Here is a 7452-nt window from a genome sequence, read left to right as displayed (position 1 = left end):
TTTGGGAGCCGGTTGGTGGCTCAAAAGAAAGTCTATTACACAGATCCTTGGTTTGGAGAGAGAGACACACACTTCATTCAAAAGTAAAGACTGCAGTCCTTGTTAAAGGAGACAAGCTTACCTACCTTACAAACATGTTTCATACTACTAAAGGCTCAAATTCCATCATGGGTTTTAGTGAGACACTGGATACAAGTTCCATTTTGTTATTCCATGTGACTTGGAGGGCAGTGGCCAGGTGCCATCTTGAGAGGAAACCTATTGTTTAAAACTGAGCTACCATGGAAGCCTGACAATAGGAAGTAAGTAAGGAACCCCCTGCCTACAGTCTCACAGTGAGAGACAACTCTAGGAGGTCATTATGGAGTGCATGCTAACAAGCTAAAAAAGCAGGCTGTAGGATACTCAGTTTACAATAAAGTGCATAAAGAAAGATAACCCTACCCACTGATGGAGCCACTGAAATGGCTCTAACCAACTAAAAATGAAGAAGGACATGGAAATTTATAGCTGTAAGTGTTTAAATGAAAAAAAAAAAAGCAGATTGGGGTGAAGTTAACGAAATGGAAATGAAGAAAACTAATATAAGAATCAATAAAACAAGTACTTGGTTTTTAAAAAAATAATGAACAAGATTGGCAAAATCTTATCCAAACTGAAAAAAGAGAGATAAGACACAAATTAATAAAATTAGTGATGAAAAGGGAGACATTACAACACATACCAATGAAAATCATTAGACAAAAGGAAAAGTTTACACTGGTGGAAGTGTAAACCAGTTCAGCCACTGTCAAAATCAGTACAGATGCACCTCAGAAGCTAAAAATAGATCTATCATATGATCAAGTTCTTCTATTCCATGAGACCTAGAAGATTCCATTCAACGTATCTCAGACATATTTGTACATCGATGTTTATAGCATCATTCACAAATCTGAACTACAGAGCCAATCTGGGTGTTCAACAGCAAAGAAATGGTTAAAGAAAATGTGGCATATACACAAGGAAATATGTTTGTAGCAATAATAACAATGAAGTTATGCCATTTGCAAGCAAATATGTCCATCTGGAGATGATCATCCTAAGCTGCTTAAGTCAGCTTCAGAAAGAAAGATATCATGAGTTTTCTTTCACTATAGATCATATATATATATATATATATATACATATATATATATATATATATATGTGTGTGTGTGTGTGTGTGTGTGTGTGTGTGTAAAATCATATATGCATATACGATGAGAAAGTAAAGTAAAATTATCTAGGGGAGCAGAGATAACTAACAAGGGGAGGTGAGAGCTACTGGAGGGTATGAGTTTGTTGACATAGCTCAGAGTACATTAGACCCTTACATGAAATTTTTTTTATCAAATCCAGTGCCATGTATACTAGTTAAATTATGCATAATTAATAAGAATTATTTTTAAAACATTATATCAATTAGTGTTGTGGATATCATTCTGTATAAATAAAACACTGATTGGCCAATGGCCAGGCAGGAAGTATAGGTGGGAAAAGGAGAGAAGAGAATTCTGGGAAGTGGAAGGCTGAGTCAGAGAGACACTGCCAGCCACCACCATGACAAGCAGCATGTGAAGATGGCGGTAAGCCACGAGCCACGTGGCAAGGTATAGATTTATAGAAATGGATTAGTTTAAGATATAAGAACAGTTAGCAAGAAGCCTGGCATGGCCATACAGTTTGTAAGCAATATAAGTCTCTGTGTTTACTTGGTCAGGTCTGAGCGGCTGCAGGACTGGCGGGTGACAGAGATTTGTCCTGACTGTGGGCCAGGCAGGAAAACTCTAGCTACAAATTAGTGGAGTAATTTGAGGACCTTGAAATAAACCAACATAGGTACAGTCACCTAATTTTAACAAAGCTGTCAAAAGCAAGCATTGCAGAAAGGACAGCCTCTCCAACAAAGGGCACTGGAGAACTAGACATTCACATACAGAAGAACAGATTAAGATGTGTCACCCTGCATAATTCAATGCAGAATGTATCAAAGACACCAATGCAAGACTGACAGTGAAGCTGCTAAAGAAAAACATAGGCACAATACTTCATATAAGAGATTTCCTGTAAAGGACTCCAATAGCGCAGGAAATATTCCTGAGAAGCCACAAATGGGATTTCACAAAACTAAAATCTCTGTACAGTAACTGCAATAATCAGCAGAGTGATGAAACAACTGAGAGAATGAGAGGAAATCTTTGACAGTTGTATGTGAGATATAGGATTAGTATCTAGAATATATAAAGAACTACAAAATCTAAACACACAAACAAAATTGTCACTACATGGGCTGATGAGTAGAATAGACAGTCATCAAAAGAAATGACCTGTAAATATTTGAAACAGTGTCCAACACCCTTAGCAATGGGGATTTGCAAATTTAAGAGTGCACTGAGATTCCATCTCACTCCAACTAAAATGACCATCATCAAGAGAACAGCGGACAGCAAGTACTGGTGAGGATGTGGAGGAAGGACACTTTACCCTGCTGATGGGAATTTAACCTGGTAGAGACTCGATGAAAATCCGTGTGGAGATTTCTGAAAAAGCTAAAAACAGTACTACCATATAACTTAGCTGTATACCACTCCTTGGGAGACCACCAAAAGGCTTTATGTTCTACCATAAAAATACTTGCACATTAATTTTTATCATTGCATTGTTGACAACAGCAAAGAAATGGAACCATCTTAGATGCTCAATAAAGAAAATGTGGCACACATACTTAGTGGAATTTGTGTCCGTCCTAAAGAAAAATTAAATCATGATATTTTCAGGAAAATATATGAAACTGCAGGTCATCTTGTTAAACAAAATAAGTCATACTCAAAATGCAGAGAACACATTTCCTTTGTATGCAAAATCTGGTGTGCAGGTGTGAGTCATGAACTGAAAAAGAGATATATCTTCAGAAAGATGCATGAGATGATAAAAGGTGGGAAAGGAAGAAAGGAGACATACTACATGGAAGCTAGACAGAGGCAAGAGGAATTGGACCAACAAGGGAAGGCGAGGAGAATGGGCAGAGTGATGTGATAGCAGAATAAATAAGAGTAATATATCATGATATGCATACATGAAAATGCCATAAAAAATCCATTGTTTATATGCTTACTTTTAAAAAATGGACAGAATAAGCGTATTAATGATTGAGTTGTTCAAGAAAATAAATAAGCCAAAGAAAGCAAAGTCATGTTCTTATGTACATGGGACTTGGAAGATTTAGCTAAAAAAAGCCTTTAGGAAGAAGTGGAGCCTCTTCTAGAGAAAATGCCTAATGTAAGTCCACAATGTCACAGTTGGGAACATTTATCTGAGAAGTGCAATGAAAATGTGAGGAGCTCCAGGGAAACATGAAGAGCTGTTAAAGAGGGATCCTGTAGTTCCTAGAAGAAGGTCCTTCATAAAATGAGATGAAGGAATACAAGAAGAATTTGAACAGTGACTGCACTACATGATCTGAAGGGGGTCCTTGGAGGCTGAGTGTGGAACACAAAAGAGAATGAAGAGAAAGCCATAAAAATAACTCCAGGAAAGTATACTAAGTCCAGCTCAAGGTTACACTTGACAGTATTAAGAGAGTAGAAGGAAAGGCATCCAGAGGGAAAGACTATGTGGATGAAGGTTGCAATAAAAGAGGGTGGCACAGAAGAGGCAGGTGAAGAAAGACACAGAGGATCAGGGCTAGGGTGGGAGGAAGAATGGAGAAACTCACTTGCAATCCTCCTTCCTAACTTGTCTTTGTTGGACATGACTGCTCCGTTACAGATTCAACAGTCTTCGCAGCCTATTAGGTCTGCCCTATTCAAAGCTCTCAGGAGTTCCTTGCTACCACAAGTTAAATGAAGCCCAGAGTTTCTCATTCATTCTCAGTTCTTCAAATTCAAATTAGAAAATGAAAGCATCATGAGTTCTAGGACAAAGAGGACACAAAACAAATGCCAGTGGTCATGCTGAGATTTCAGGCCTGAATGAGTTAAGAGTATTATTGGCAAGGACTAATCTAAAAGTTAGAATAACATGTAGCTTTCTTCTTGTTCACAGGAGAGTCTAGGCTACAATTTAAGGCAGATATAAAAGATCTGCTGCAATCAGATGTCCTACTAATCCTCCATGAATAGTAGGAGATGAAGGATTCATGAATCAGGTTAAAGAACCAATATCAAGAAGCTTTAGATAAAAGAAAGCAGGAGAGTCCCCTTAGTGATGCACCCCATGTGCTCTCACCTGTGCACACCCCAGGGACTACATAGATGCTGTGGCAGGTGATCAGGAGGCATGGACACTTGTCCAGAGCCAGTGGAGATCTAAGCAGGCAGTTATTTGCTTGATCATGTGAAACAGGCACAATAAAGGGGAGTACACCAAGTCTAGCATTTATTTTTCATATTTTTTCTTTAATTGAAAATAGATTCTTTTCTCATGCAATATATCCTAATTATAGATTCTTTGTTGTAGAATGTTATTTTAAGATGTGTTACATTTGTTTACACTGTGGAACCCTTGCTTTAATGATGCAAATATTTGTTGAATTTTTTTATGTTGCATTTGTTTAGCTCTGTGAAGCTGTGATACTTTGCCTGTCTAAAACACCCGATGATCTAATAAAGAGCTAAATGCAAATAGTGAGACAGGAGAAAGGATTGTGGGGCTGGCAGGCAGAGAGAATAAATAAAAGTAGAAATCTTGGAGAAAAAGAAGAACCAAAGAGCAAGGAGAGGAGGATGCTAGGGGCCAGCCACCCAGCCACACAGCCAACCATGGAGTAAGAATGAAAGTAAGATATACAGAAGTAAGAAAAGGAAAAAGCCCAGAGGTAAAAGGTAGATGGGATAATTAATTTAATTAAGTTAAGGAAAGCTGACTAGAAAAAGCCAAGCTGAGACTCGGCCTTCATAAGTAATTATAAGCCTCCATGTGTGTGATTTATTTGGGAGCTGGGTGGCTGGACCCCAAAAGAGGAACAAAACAAACAACAATTCCCTCCTTCTCCTCAAAATTCTGCCCTACCTTCCAACCCTTCTGTACTTGCCCCCTTTCTGTCTCTCATTAGAAAAGAACAGGATTCTAAGAGATAACAACAAAACATGACAAAACAAAATATAATAATATTGAAGGTGGACACAGCAACCCAACAGGAGGAAAAGGGTCCCCAAAGCAGGCAAAAGAGTCAGAGACCCACTCATTCTCACAGTCAGGAGTCTCACAAAAATCCAAAGCGAATAGCTATAACACATATGCAGAAGACCTGGTGTAGACCCATGTAGGCCCAGTGCTGGCAGCTTCAGTCTCTGTGAACATATATGTACCTTGCTTGGCTGATTCAGAGATCCTTGTTCTCTTGGAGTCCTCCATCCCCTCTGGCTCTTACAATCTTCCTGCCTCTCTTCTGTGGGATTCTCTGAGCTCCAAGGAGAGGGATTAGATGGAGGACTCCACTTTAGTCTCTCTCTTTCCATGTAACATCTGGCTGTAGGTCTCTGCATCTGTTCATATCTGCTTCCACAGGTCTCTTTGATGATGACCGGATAAGGCACTGATCTATGAGTATAACAGAATGTTATTAGTAATCGTTTTATTCATTTTCTTTTTGTTTTGTTTCTGAGTAGTAGTGTTTGGTTTTACCCTAAGTCTCTGGGCTATCTACTCTCTGGTTCTTGGTCATGCAAGCACTGTTGAGTATAGGTTCCTTCTCATGGAGTGGGCCTTAGGTCAAATCGGACATTGGTTGGCTACTCCCACAGGTTTTGTGCCACCATTGCCCTAGCATATTTTGCAGTCCATACAGATCATAGGTCAAAGCTTTTATGGCTGGGTTGGTGTCCACGTTTCTCATTTGGTAGCCTGACAAGTACCTTCCCTTACCAAAGAAACTAGAACATGGGGGTAAAGATTCCAATTAGGCACCAGATCAACTTCTCCACCTTCAATGATTTATGTGGGTGTTGTCCTTGGCAATGGGGCCCTGCTATCAGTTTGTGGTGAGCAACTTTTTGTCATAGCAATAACCTGGATTGTTTGGGGATTTCCGTGGACCACTCTTGGCCAACAACTCAATTGAATGCAACCACGTCCCAAGGCAATGGAAGCCTTGCCTGGCTACAAGAGATGGCCAGTTGAGATTCTGTATCCCCCATCACTAGGAGTCCTCATTAGCATCACCTTCATATATTCCAGAAAGTTTCCACTGTGGTAGATTTCCACACCATCCATCAAATGCCCCCAATTCCAGCTATCTCTTTCTGCATCCTCTCCCTCAACCCTACTCTCTCCCATATACACCTGATTACCTCCCACTTCCATCTTCACCTGCCCTCAGTCTGCTCATAAAATCTGTTCTATTTCTTTTTTCCTGGGAGACCCTGCCCCGTCTCCCCAGACACTTGCTCTTTATCTAATCTCTCTGAGTCTACAGACTGAGCCTTGGCTATCATTTACTTAATGGCTAATATCCATTATAAGTGTATTCACACCGTATTTGTCTTTCTCATTCAGGATGATTGTTTTCTAGTTCCATCCATCTGCCTGCAAATTTTATGATGTCCTTTTTTAACAGGTGAGTAATACTACATTATATAATTATATGACATTTTCTTTATCAATTCTTCAGTTGAGGGATAACTAGGTTGTTTCCAGTTTGGGGCTATTATGAATAAACCAGCAATGAACATGGCTAAGCAAGTGTCTTTGTAGTGGGATGGAGTATCCTTTGGGTATATGCCCAAGAGTGGTATAAATAGGTCTTGAGCTAGATCAATTACCAACTTTCTAAGGAACTGCCATATTGATTTCCACAGTGGATGTACAAGTTTGCACTACCACCAGCAATGGGGGAATGTACCCCTTTCTCCATATCCTCTCCAGCATTAGCTGTCACTTGTGTTATTGATCTTAGCCATTCTGACAGGTATAAGATAGAATCTCAAAGTAGTTTTGAATTGCATTTCCCTGATGGCTAAGGATGTTGAACTTTAAATGTTCTTTAAGTGTTTCTCAGCTATTTGGGTTTTCTCTATTGAGACTTCTCTGTTTAGATCTGTATGCCTTTTTCTTTTTATTTTTATTTATTCTTGTCTCATACAATACACCCTGATCACAGTTTCTTCTCCCTCTACTCCTCTCAGCCCCCCACCTCCCCTCTCCTCCAGATCCTTTGCTCCTCTGTTTCCCTTCAGAAAACAGCAGGCTGCCCAATGATATCAATTGATCTTGACATAACAAGATGCAATGAGACTAGAAACAAACCCTCATATCCATGTTGAACAAGGCAATCCAGTAGAAGGTAAAGGGTCCCCAGAACAGACAAAGGAGCCAGAGACAGCCCCTGCTCCCACTATTAGGAGTTCCACCAAGTTAAACAAGAACACCAAGCTAAACAACCATAGCATATATTCAGAAGACCTAACACAGAACCATGCAGGTTCTGTGTTT

Source organism: Peromyscus eremicus, chromosome 2 (assembly GCF_949786415.1).
Source record: "Peromyscus eremicus chromosome 2, PerEre_H2_v1, whole genome shotgun sequence".
NCBI classification, from domain to species: Eukaryota; Metazoa; Chordata; class Mammalia; order Rodentia; family Cricetidae; genus Peromyscus; species Peromyscus eremicus.
This window is presented reverse-complemented; position numbering follows the sequence as displayed.